The following is a 13,200-nucleotide window of genomic DNA, read 5'->3' as shown; positions in this document are numbered from 1 at the left end:
GAAAATCTTTCTAGCAAGCCAACATATCATACCAGAATCTGCAACTGTTTTTCAGTGTCTCTCTATTGTAGATGAGATCGGTCAAGAAGAGTTGAAGAAAATTTCAGAGGTAGAAAAAACTGTTGTGACAGAAAGAATGACACATGGGAATCCTGCAGCCACAGGGTCAGTGCTGTTACAGTGCTGTCAGTACTGCTCTGAAAGGAGCAGAAGGCAATTACTACACAAAAGTTATAAATATTTTCAGATTTCCTAAATGTAGCAAGAGGTATCAGATGTGTTCAAATTACAAAGGAATTTTATGGAAAACCTTTACCTTAAAAAAACTAGAAAGCAAAGTTTGCCGATCTTCGGAAATTATAATTTGATGGCCATATAAGCCTCTCTAAGTCTGATTTTTGTGCACATGAACATATTTACCATTCCTCATGATGGAGAGGTCTCCCCAAGAACACTTCATTTATTCATAAGCCCTGCAGCCAGAAAGAGTCATTGCAGATCATCTTGTCTTATTCTGACATAATAGAGGCAGCTGGAATTCACAAATCAAGCCCACCACTTCTGGTAGAAAGATACCCAGCCTGGCTTTTGAAATGGCAAATGCAAAGAGGTCCACAAGGCAGCCTACTCCAGTTTCTCCAAAACCCTCAGGGTAAGCCCAAGAGCTCTGGCCCCACAAAAGAAGGGGAGCTTACCTGTGTGGAGTGAGTGGGAAGGATTCTCTGTGTGCATCTCCTGCTGAAGGGAAGCTCCATTTATTGGGACAGAATTTCTTTAACTTACATGCAGAAGCCTAGAATGAAACCTACAGTATTGGATAAGGGTAATCTATTGAATATTCAAGGAGAGTGAAAACTCCTTTCCAAACTTTTCAGTTTTGACAATATTTACTGCAGATCATAGAAGTCACATCAGCAAACTGAGGATTTTTTTCTTTTCTGCCAGAGAATATCAAATTGCACAGCAGAGCTAAATGAGTAGAAAAGAAAAAGAATAATTTCTGTGTCCTTTTCTTAGCTCACTTCATCATAAAATGCATTTCACTCATATTACAGAAAGCCCCTGAGCAGAGTAGGAATCTGCCAAATTTTAGGTCCAAGCAAGGGGAAAAATGTTAAGAGAGATCTACAGATAATCCCTCAGATCAGAGAGAGCTCAATTGCTGCACCAATAGGCATCAACTTGCTGCAATAGCACCATAATTCTACACAGTGGGAAAGGAAGACCAAGAAAGTCAGAGATTTCAAATGCATTCAAATTTGAAGGGAAAATGAAAAAAACCACTTGTCTTTATTCATGGTGTAATGAATTTCTGCAGTACTTTGTAAAACACCTTATTATCAATGGAAGTTCAGAGAATGCTGAAAAAAGATATGCCCACTTTCTAACCATTCTGAAAACAAAGTTTAAACACTCATAGGAATTAGCATCTTCCTGACAATGAGAGAACTATGCTGCTGGCTACACATTAAAGCAGAAATGTTGGTCGCATAAACTGAGGCACTATAACTCCAGAGCAGTCAGCAGAGATCTCTGGATCTACTCCTGTGAAAAAGAGGACAGAGCCTGGTCCTGAATGAGTTCATTGATTTCTGCTCTGCATGTGCAGAAATCATAAAGAGGAGCCTTTAACTGATTTTAATCAAGCACTTGGTAAAGAGGCAAGTCTGTTCTAACACACCTCTTACATTTGTAGGGATAAAAGAGAAAAGGATAATAGAAAGAAACCAATCTACCAGAAAGACAAGTAACATTATATAAAGTACACACTATTACTATTAAACAGAAATATATTTAGACTTATTGAGACATGAAACTACATAAATATTGAAAGGGGGGGAAAGGCATTCCACTACCAAGAGGTAGTTATAGAGACTTGGGAACACAACTGAACTTGCTATCTTGATAGAGTTCATCATAAGTATACAGCAAGCATTAGGAGGACAAAAAAGGAATCCATTACAGGCATTATTCCTGGCTTTTCAAAAAAAATTATGAAATCTCTGCTGTGACACAATCTGTTAACTTTTAGCATTTGGTACCTTTAAATAAGAATGAGAAGCTAATGCAATCCACCCAGAAACTTGGTTAACAACCTTCCAGCAACTCACTACTAAAACTGAAAAAAATCCCCCAAAAAAGGCAGAGTTAAACTGAAACATCGACAAAACTAAATTAGTAATATGAAAAAAGAGAGCCAAAGTTATATTCCAGATGGAGATTATTTGGAGTTACAGCAGTGAACTGTGTAAAACTAAAGAAATGGTAATAAAGGATGAAAATGAATCTGGCTGTTAAACAGAGGGGATAGGAAACAGTGCCACTGAGAGATGGGTGTGTTAGTCAGCAATGTGAAATGCGATACTCTTTGCAAGTGATTGGCTCCAGAGCAATCCTGCAATATGTCAATTCTTTTCAAAGTAAACCCTGCAACTCTTACTAAATATCAGATAACCCATAGCGAGTTATGAAAACTGACTTGCCTATGCACTATTACTTGACAACAAGGAACAGAGAAGGGGTAAAATGGCTCCCTCCATCCTTCCCTTGCTCCGTAGCCCTGCAGCAGAGCTCCTTTGCAGTACTGACCCTGAGAGTCTCCTGCTTTAGCAGTGGAGGCTGATAGAGGACCCCACGCCTTGAGGAGATGGGTGCTGCAGCACCTTTGCACCTGAGCCTTAAGTCCTGAAGCTTAGTGACAGGATCTAGTGAGCATTCACCAATTTTCTCTTCTCTTAAAGGTCCTGGATTAAGGGACAAAGAAGATATGCAGGGTGATAGAGTTTGAAAGGGGCTTCCTGCTGCCATCACAGCCGTAGTCAAGGTCTCAGGGGCTTAGTAGGGTTTCCAAACTTCTGTGCCTCAACTATTCAGTCAGTGCAAATCAGACAGCCTGCCATCCCACTGGAGGAGCAGCAGCAGCAGCAGCTGAGAAAAGGATCCCAGGCACTGATCTGCCATATTGAAGGGCATCATGGTATATGAATCTTTCTGAAGGCTGGAAGAGTTCATTAGAAATGTATTTGATTTCAGTGTGATGTTAGGCTACAGATGGCATTTACACTTACACACTTCTGCACAGCTCAGTTTCCAGTTTGCTCTCACTTTATCTGGTCTCTTTATCAAAGACCACCTCCACGCCTCTCTGCTCCAGCTGGATTCTCCACTGCACTCACAGACAGCCCTTGGCCACATTAAATATTTAACCTGGGGAGTGTTAAGTGGGGAGTGACAAAATCTTTTCCCTGCTATGGACTGAAACACCTTCTGAACACCTTTGACAGGTCACAACTTGACACACATTTTAATATTGTCCAATAGCAACCAGAAAAATAAGTAAAATATGTGTTGGCAAGCAGCCTGAAATAAAATCACAAGTCACATTGAGGCTCGACTCAGATCTCACCTTCCCTTGTTTCTTTCTCTCTCCCTCAGCATTTTAAAATCTTACTCTTCCTCAAAGCATTCATTTAAGGCTGAGATCAGGGAGTAACAGCCATAGCCTTCCAACACCTTCGTTTCTCCCACTGTCTGAAGAGATGCACAGCAACAACTGGTAAGGGCCTAGTCCTTCTGGAGACAACCATGTCCTGAACTCCAAACTTTGAGCTCTGCTATTTCTGCACCAGCCTCCATTTGCCTGGCCCATTGCTGTTGTTTGCTGCTTCTCTTCCAGTCCATTCACCCTTCGCTCTCCTTGCACATCCTGGTTTTCACTCTCATCCTCCTCTCTCCAGCCTCCTTCCTACACAGTTGCTCCTTCCTTTCTCTACCCTAAACCTCAGTGCCTCCCCGCATTACTGTCTAATGTCCAACATCAATATCTCCTAGAACAGAATGTTTTGACCTCTCCATGTAGATATGCACACACCCATTATGTGACTGTTACATGTTAAATACATGCTTAATATAGAAGTCAATGTTTAGTTACATTCATTCATCAGGTTGAGTGGAGAAAGGTCATTTATTCACACAGGTACCTGGTCTTTGAAAAGCACTTGTATTGGAGCAGTGGTGCGTTCCCTATTCTGTTGCTGGATACCACGTTCAGGATCATCCATGAAGGTACAAATTAGACCAGTTCTGTCCCAAGGGTAAAAGCAGCACAAAGAGATTAAAAAAAAAACAAGGAAAAAAGAAAACAACCAATCAACCAACAAAACAAAACATGCAAAAGAAAGCAGATAAGAAAAAGTGCCTCAGACAGAAATCAGGTCAGGTCAAAGGTTTAGCAGTCAGAACAGTATCAGAGAGAACTTTATATGCCAAATACCACCTCATATGTGGTAAAAATGTGAAGACAGATGTCACTTCAGAAGTCATGTGTTGGTATCCTCTGTACAACTCCTAGGAGAAGGTAATATTTGTATTTATAGCTGTCTGTTTCGATATTGTTTCTTAAGATATATTTATTGCTTGACAGTGAAATATACCTGTTATATGTAAATCTCTCACACAGTTTGAAGAATACCAGAGCAGAATATCTATTTGACGTTTTAAAAGAATGAGACAGTTGTGTAATGTCTTTAGCTGTGACACTGTCAATCAGCTCAATTTTGTGTAATATGCTGTGCTCACAAAATGTGTGAAATCCTTTCTAGGTAAAATGGAAATGTAATCCTAACCTTTAAAAAAGGGTAAAATTTAGATAGTTCATTTGCACATTTGGTATATTTTACTGCTAAGACATATTTAGCACAGTCTTAAAATTGAAAGTCTTATCAGAGTTAACAGAATGGAGAGTAAAATTCCTAAATTAAACCGTATCAGTCTTTCCCACAGTTCCTGTGATATGTTCCAAATGGATGCCACTCAGACGGTAATTATAAATCACCGCTTTCAGTTTTCTAACTTGAGCATGATCCAAGATAGACAGTGAACACCTCTGAAATAGCTTATACAGTCACCTCAAAGACTTCAGGAAGATATTAGGTTTGCTGTCATTCTGTAGAACTTACATGGCAAAATCTGAAAAGTGTCTTCTCACATCAGGTTTTTTCACCCCTTTGCAATTTGAGAAAGTGTTGGACAGCAGTGGAGACTCTGAAATTACCTTCTGTGGACTCCTTCCACAGAAGATGGTACTAAACTGTGTCATTCTCAAATCACATTTGACTATTTTTCAGGAACAGCACTAGAAACTTTTTTTAAAAATCAAAGTTATTGGCATTCATGGGGCGGAGTGGGGGCATCCTTACTCCTGCTGAGTGTATTTGAGACATTTTTTATTGGATCAAATTCCATCTCTCACTAACTCACAGAGATCTATGAATACTGTTCAAAGGATCATGTATTGCAGTCTTGATCTGAGCAAAGTATAGACTGTATAGGTTTCCTTCTTGCAGTTTCCTCTTGCACAGTTTGCAGGATCCTGTGAAATGTTCCAGCAAATTCAGGCTGGAGTAATACTAGAACAGCTACAGAGTGTTGGATACACAAAAACTGAACAACAGGCAGTAGGGGCCCTTTCAAAAGGAAGGTTGAGAATATGTAAATGTATTTCAAACAGAAATCCTGAACCTGATGAAATTTGTGCAGAGGCTTAACATTTTACTTTGTGAGTAGCTCCATTTAAATCAATAAGGCTCTTCTCACATGTAAAACTTGACACATACACAAGCCTTTGCAGAATGAGAGCTAAAAATTGTTTTTTAAGAGTGTGACTTGCCTGGAGACATTCCAGAGGAAAAATACGTGTGGGGCTTTTCTATAAAATTGTTGGCACCACCCTGCCTATTAAATAGGCATGAATTCACTCAAATAAAATAAGGTCTAGACATTTATATAAAATAGCAATAATGCTTCTAGATTTGTGTGCTGGGTTAAATTCTTGATAAATATTTCTTTAGAGTTTTATAATATTCCCTCTCTTTCCTATTTTACTCTCTTACCTATAGTTCTGCTATCAGGCAAAATTTGCTCTGTTAGCTAATAAAATGCTATAACTTTTTTTAAAGCAGACTACTTGGAAAACAATTTCTATTATTTATTTGATTATCTTAGGTGTGGTAAAACTTAAAACTTCCCATCTTACCTTTAGCTAATGCAACACTAAGACAAGAATGTATTGTTCAATGTGTAGCTTGTGTACTGAAGAGCAATATATTCATTTCAGGAACAGAGTCTAATTTTAGATCTGTATTGAAGGTGTGATGAAAAGGTTGGGTAGGACTTTTCAAGAACAAGCCCAGTATAGTTCTTGAACTATATAATGATTGTGAGATGAAAGAAGTCATAGAATAGGCTTTACTGGTTTAAGTGGAACCTGTTACATACCTGAAATTATTCATTCCCCAGTTGCTATCATGGGCATGGCCTCAAACTGCTTCAGATAAATGTTTTGACATTATAGCTCTTCAAGAAAACAGAAATAGCCATTTGGCCCCGGGGGTGCTGGACTGCTTGGGGGTAGATGCTGCCAACACTCTAAATAAGCGGCCTAGGGAGACACGTGGAACATCTGGCAAAAGCAGCTACTTTTTTAATCACACAGGCCACAGGTCACATTGTACCACAGCTCACAAAATCGGCATCACATTTAGCAAAGCACATTTACTTGACCACAAGGTGTCTTGAGGTCAGATTTAAAAACTTCTGCAGATGTAGACAGGAACCCAGCAGGATCTTCACAAGCCCCCAAGTGCTTATTTCCCACTGGTTTCCCACTAGGACTGTCTTTGTAGTAATACTTTAAAAATACTTCGAAAATATGGCATTAGGTGTCTCAAGGCACACTACTTCAGGCTGCAGACAGCCAGATGCTGCTTTTTGGGTAACTGGTTTTCAACTGCAGTTACTGTTAGGGCAGCTGTCCCATATCAGTACCAAAATCCTCTAGTGCTCCCAGTCTAGAGACCTGTTCGAGTTAACAGGGACAATTGCTACATGAACAAGGGACATTTTACTTAACAGAGTTGCATAGAAAATCTTGGAAGTCTTTTTCATCTCCTAGGGTGTGGTAATCCCTGTGGATTTTTCAACAGAGATAACACCCTATATATATAGGGAAAAGAATAGTTTCTTCACCAACTGGGTTGGGTTTGATGCTTCAAAATCATCTCTGCAAGCAAGGATTCCTCCCCTTCTCTAGGCATATTTTCCTCAGCAATTTCTGCATTCCTATATTTAAAAGTTGCACATTTGGAAGATACAGGAACACATGGTCTTCGCAAGATAATCTCCAATTCTTTCCCCACTCCACACTGTCACACTACTCAGAGTCAATTTTAATGCATTGCTGGAAAGCCTGTTATAGAAATGTATATAGTATATATCATGTCTTGCCTGAGAAAAAAAAATGGGGGATGGCTAATGTTGCCAAAGAAGTTAATTGCATTTTCAAGATTTCAGAGTATTTAGAGCTATAAGTAATGAATCCAGAACAATGTCCTTGGAAACTATACAGCAAATGCAAGGATCAGCAGAGTAGCACTAGATGGCACTACAGTAATTTTCACTCAATAAGCATAGGCCAAATCCAGGGAATGATGGAGCCGGGTCCAGCTCTGAATGGGCAGCTCAGATTTACCATCTACATTTTACCTGGGTGGCATGGGGAGATTCTGAGGAACATAAGATGTAGCAGTCTTTCCAGGGATTAAAATATAGAGCCTTGAGATGGTTGATAAGAGATATAATACAGATGATGAAAGTGGAAAGCTACTTGAATGTTTTAATTTCACAAAGTGAGATTACAAGGCATCCGAAAACCTGTTATGTTCTATTGAACACTAGATAAGCATATCCAGATTCAGTACATCAAAAAGCATCTCATTCAAAAGCACACAAGAAGTGTTATGTGTCATCTAGGCAACTGGACAGTTCATTGTCTGTCTTCAGGTATAAACTGCCTGGTTATAATTACAGTGGTTTGTGCCTAAAAATAAAAATTTGACTTAGTGGGCCAAAATCACCTAGATTTTAGGACTAGCCTAATGGCTTACATTTCCTGACAGACAGAGTTAAATTCTGACTGTTGCCAATTTCTTTTAATGTTTCCCACAGGTGGTAGCTAACATCAAAGCTTAATACATATCTTGTTCCCAGTAAGAATCAATATGGCTTGTTGTCTCTAACAGGCTGATTTGAGAGCCTACTTTTAGAACTTTGCAGAGGTATAGTCTTTAACTGGAACATGTGAGTGATTCTGTAGCTTATATTATCAAATACACACAGGAGAAAATAGAGCCTCTCAGAAAAATCATACTCATTCTTGTAAGTTGAACCTCTTCAGCTGAACCCATTCATGTGGTTGTGGCAATTTAAAAAAAATTATCTATGTCAGATTTGAGTTCTAAAACATTTTAGAACCAGATTTATAAACCTTGTAAATCCTTTTAAAGGAGAAATCCAAGTGCAGAATATCCACTGCAATAGCACTACAAGTTATTTTTATAATACAATTATTTTTCTATTATGCCCTTCTGTGAGTTATATTTTGCCTTCTGCTATGCTCCAAGTTCAAATTCTCAAGGGTAATTAATATCTATTTCACTGGAATTGGTGGGAGTTAGATATTTCAAAGATAGGAAACTCTGATATTTAAGTTTTAAGGCAAGATCAGCATGAATGTTTGAGTTTCTTTAAATCTTATTCTAGTCATACAGCTACATACACTTTAGGGATGTTGCCAGCCGAAAGGCCAAGTATTTGCCAGTTACAAATAAAAAAACCTACTAGTACATTCCTTTACAACAAGAATGGTCTTTATTAATGGAAATAGCCTGACTGGAGACAAGAGGATTGCTTAGGAAAATAAGCACTGGCACCAGTAGTATTTGACCATAAGTTGTGCTCCCACCCAGCCAATACATGCGGGTTAACCCCAATGGGCTTTCAATGCAAAAAGGGTGGAGAAGAGGGGTCATAAGAGTCAGAGCATAAAAATCTAGCACTGCACCCTTGCTTCGAACTGCCAACATTTAAATAGCATCCTTTAGTAAGAAATGAAATGCCCCTTGTGCTGGAATTGGAGTGTTTGCCCATGCAAGGCTAAACCTGTGGTAAAGATGAGACATATGATGTCCAAAAACACTTTAAGCTGTCTTTTAGTCATAAGCCACTGCTCTTTGAAACAATTCCTGTGTGGTTCTGAGCACATCCTGAGAAAATGTTCTAGTTGTCCTACTTCTTCTAATGTGTTCTCTAATAAGGGCTCCTTTAATCTGTGCTTTAAATCTCCTTTAATCTGGTCACTGCTTTACACTTTGAGATGTACCCCTGAGGCCTCCTCTCACCTCAGAAGAGGCTTGGAAACAACCATAACTTGCTGCTTGCTTTCTCAGACATGTCTATGTCTGCATTCCTGGAGTCCATGTTGATCCTGATGGACATTTCCCGAAAGCAGACTCCATCCTAGATGCAAAAGTGGTCTGTGTAGCTGGCAATGAAGCATGGCACTCACGGAAATACTTGGTGAAATGAAGGTCTGATGAGACACGCAGTTTGTTGTTGAGCCCATTTTGCAACCTGGGTGACTTAACCAAAGTCAATCCCAAGAATGCATTTGAAGTCCAGAATAGCAACTGGGAAAGATCCCCAACAGTGTGGTATGCCTGTGGGAAACACCGACAGTGCCCCAAAGCTCACTGTTTTCACTGTCACCCCAACAGAACAGGATGACACAGGGGTAAAGGAGGCGGTGCCTTGCCTTACCTTGAGCAAGTAAAGCCACAGTGGTGGTGTATTGCTGCCAACTGTGCGGGCTTGGCAAGAGGTATGTGCTTGACAGATGTGCTTTGTTCAGTGCTAATTACAGTAACAAACCACGGTGTGTATGTATGTGTATGTGGGTGTGTGAGGCAGGAGATCCAGGAGTTGTCTTACCTGGCTCTGTTACCAGGTAACTTGACTAAACTTAGTCACCTCTGCTCCCCTTTTTCTCCCTGTTCTGACCTAGGAGATAAGGCTTAGAAAACTAATTTAGAAGGTTATTAACTACTATTTGGTTAGCTGAACATGTGATAAAATTTTCCCTCACTGAAATATTTTTAAAATATAGCATGTTTAAGACAATCTAATTCTCTTCTAGGTTTAAAATTAACATCTAAAATCTTCTCAATTTTTTTAATTTGTCTATTGTCAAGAATTTTGGCCCTCTCCATTTCCTATCTAGCCCATTTCACTCCTCCTTAGGCAGCCTGAGCTCCCTGGGGATCACCATATTGCTGCTGGCCTCAGTATGGACACCTGTTCCTCATAGCACACTGCAGCCTGCTAATCCTGGGCTCAGGCCATTGGGCAGATTCAGCCCCACAGGTAGCTGGGAGCGCAGGTGTGTGCCCAGAAAACAGCACTCCACAGCATCCTGGGCTCCATTAGGAGGAACACTGGCCATGGGAGGTGATCCTTTCCCTCTACGTAGCCCTGGTGAGGCCACACCCCGGTGGCCTACTACTGGAGTAGCGTGTCCAGTTCTGGGCTGCCCAGAACAAGAGGGATGGGGACTTACTGGGGAGAGTCCAGCCTGCACAAGGCCACAGAGATAATTACAGGACTGGAGCATCTTTTGTAGGAGGAGAGGCTGGGAGAGGCAGGACTGTTCAGCCCAGAGAAAAGGAGGTGAAGGGGGATCTCATCCATGTGTACAAATATTTAATGGGAGGGAAAGAAGAAGAAGGAGGCAACCTTCTCAGTAGTGCCCAGAGACAGGACAAGAGGCAATGGGTAGAAATTTAAACACATGAAATTCAACCTGAACACAAGAAAATGCTTTTCTCCTCTGAGGTTGATTGAACACTGGCACAGGTTGGCCAGAGAGCTAGTGGCATCTCCATCCTTAGAGATATTCAAAACTAAACTGGACACAGTTCTAAGCAGCCTGTACTAGCTGACACTGCTCAAGCAGGGGCTTGGACAAGATGACCTCCAGAGGTCTCTTCCAACCTCAACTATTACATGACTTTGTTGTTCTGTGACTTTGCTGCAAGAAAAAGAAAGCTTCAAGTCTTTATTGAGCTTGTGCTCTAAGGACAATATCTTTTAATATCCAATCTGTAGTAAATCCAGACAACTCTGATACAGGAAATAGGCGTTAATTTTAACATAAACCGAGTTTTATTTATTATGTTCATTATTATTCTATCCCTTTCACTCTCATTTTCTTATAATTTTCATTTGTGCAGCTCTCTTCAATTATGGCTTTAGCTGTGTTTCCCAGTTTATATTCTTCCCTTGACGACAACAACAAAAAACCCCAAACCCAAAGAAATAAACACACTGTATTTTCTGTTTCTTGACTGAGAGTAAAGAAAATCTGAGATCTGTTCTCTCTTTTTTTAGTAGCTTGCTACTGATTGATAATCTATATTTATATTTATATTTATGCATACACATGCACATGCTCAGACACAAGATCATTTAAGATAAACAATTCACTTGTTTTGACATTGTATGCATTCTTCCAATACTTTCTTCCATTCTTTAAGTTTGGCTGTCAGCCTTCAGAAATCACATTAGTAGCCACTAACACAAAACATTACTGAATATAAATCAGATTTTTATGAGAGCAAGAGATCTAAGACCTAAATCCTACATCACGGATCTTCAGTACTTTGAAAACACGGAACAAGTTCAAAACTTCTTTGCTGCAAGTGTGGAAATCTCCAAGTGGAGTGAAGCCACCAACCAGAATGTTTCCCAAACTACCTCCTAGGAGGCACTGCCACAGAAGAATACAGCCTGCACAGATATTCTTGGGGATTGTTCAGCTGCTTCAGTTTATACTCAAGATCTGGAGAACAAAGCGATATTTTAAAGCAACTTTTAGGTTGCTCATACCTATATTCAAAAATCCTGGTCCACGTAACACAACCCTGTTGATGCTGGTGTCAGATGTCAGAGTTACACATCATTTTGCTTCACCTCTTTCTAACTAGCAGTGAATTCTGCCAATGAAAAGTGCTATTACAGGTGCTGAAAAACAGTCTTCCATGTGGAATCACGGAAGGTGTGGTCTGCCAATTCCGCAGTACAGTGTGCAGCCACAGGGACTGAGCACCAAAAATACCAACCTGGAATGCATCTGGGTGGCATTCAACCCAATCTTTTCATAATTTTGCTGGAGCCTAAAAAATTATGCAAATGCATTGCTGCTGAAGGAAGGAAGGAAAATGAAACAAGTCCAGACAACAGAACCACCAGCTCACATTAGTATTCTGCCCTGGTGAAATAAACCAGATCCTTCAGACTAAACAGGCACAAACAAAGGTCTCATCGGGAATATAGCTGCTTGAATAGGAACAGCTTTAATGTTAGCAGTGCCACAAATCCCTTTTGAGAAAATGAATTTTGGAACACTTTACATTTTTAACTGTTCCTCGTTTTCCATGGAACAGTACTGTGCCTCAGGCCACTCTAATAACATTCCTGGCTTGCCCTGCTGTAACAATCTGTAAAAAGTCATCCATTTAGATGATTTGGGGTTTAATATCAAGTTGCTTTGGAGAACATTCATGGTGGGAAGTTCATAATAATATATTTTATTATTGCTGTAAAAAAAAAAAAAGAACTAGAGAAGAAGTGGTTTGCTTTTGCCCATTGGGAAGCTCTGGTTTGTTATTACATTCTGTGCAATGATAATTAATGACTCCACAACCAGCACTAAAAAAAATGTTTCCTGGCTAAAATTTTCAAAAGGAACTAATGATATGGGGTTTCTTTGCTTTTATGTGTTCAGTTTGAAATATCTTAAAGAGGGACCTGGTTTTCAGAAAATGCTAAGCACTGACTTTCTGTAAAGGGTCTACCTTCCTCTTAAAACCTCCAGACTCTTTCATTTTAAGATCATGGTAGCTACTGTTTACTGGTAACTAAAGTATGTCAGTTCATAAATTAGTAATAGAGCACCAGAGTAGATCACAAATAAATCCATTTCAAAGGAAAATATTTTTAAATGATACCTTCCTTGCACCTGCAAGAACAGACTTCTCGACTCTTGGGATGATTGGAAGCTACTTAATGAACTAACATATAAGCAAAAGAGGGACCGGTTCTAGCAGTTGCTTTGTATTACTCAGTAAAAGAAAGATCAAGACCACATACTACAGTCTTGGGTGGTGCTTGGACATGTCAGAGTACTTTTGAAAGTCACTGCATGCATTCTGCCTGCCTGAAGCTGTCCTGGAGCCTGGCTGTCCTTCTTCCAGCAGGACAAATCACTATTAACATCTGTGCAAAGTGGGGAACCTGAAACCAAACCAG

The 13,200-nt window shown here is 39.8% G+C and overlaps 1 protein-coding gene across 1 annotated transcript in view; it reads left to right on the top strand.

Moving 5' to 3' along the window:
• The first annotated feature begins 5,454 nt into the window (after positions 1 to 5,454).
• Positions 5,455 to 13,200, top strand: part of SOCS5 (suppressor of cytokine signaling 5) — a 44,875-nt gene continuing 37,129 nt past the window's right edge. The window contains exon 1 of the mRNA XM_027681803.1: positions 5,455 to 5,557. The gene's annotated coding sequence lies outside the window, so the exon portion shown is untranslated. The remainder of the gene's footprint in view (positions 5,558 to 13,200) is intronic.

The sequence above is a fragment of the Neopelma chrysocephalum genome, unplaced genomic scaffold (assembly GCF_003984885.1).
Source record: "Neopelma chrysocephalum unplaced genomic scaffold, ASM398488v2 Primary Assembly neopelma1_61b, whole genome shotgun sequence".
In the NCBI taxonomy this organism is placed as follows: domain Eukaryota; kingdom Metazoa; phylum Chordata; class Aves; order Passeriformes; family Pipridae; genus Neopelma; species Neopelma chrysocephalum.
Note: the sequence above shows the minus strand (reverse complement) of the source record. Positions and strands in the feature narration are given on the sequence as shown.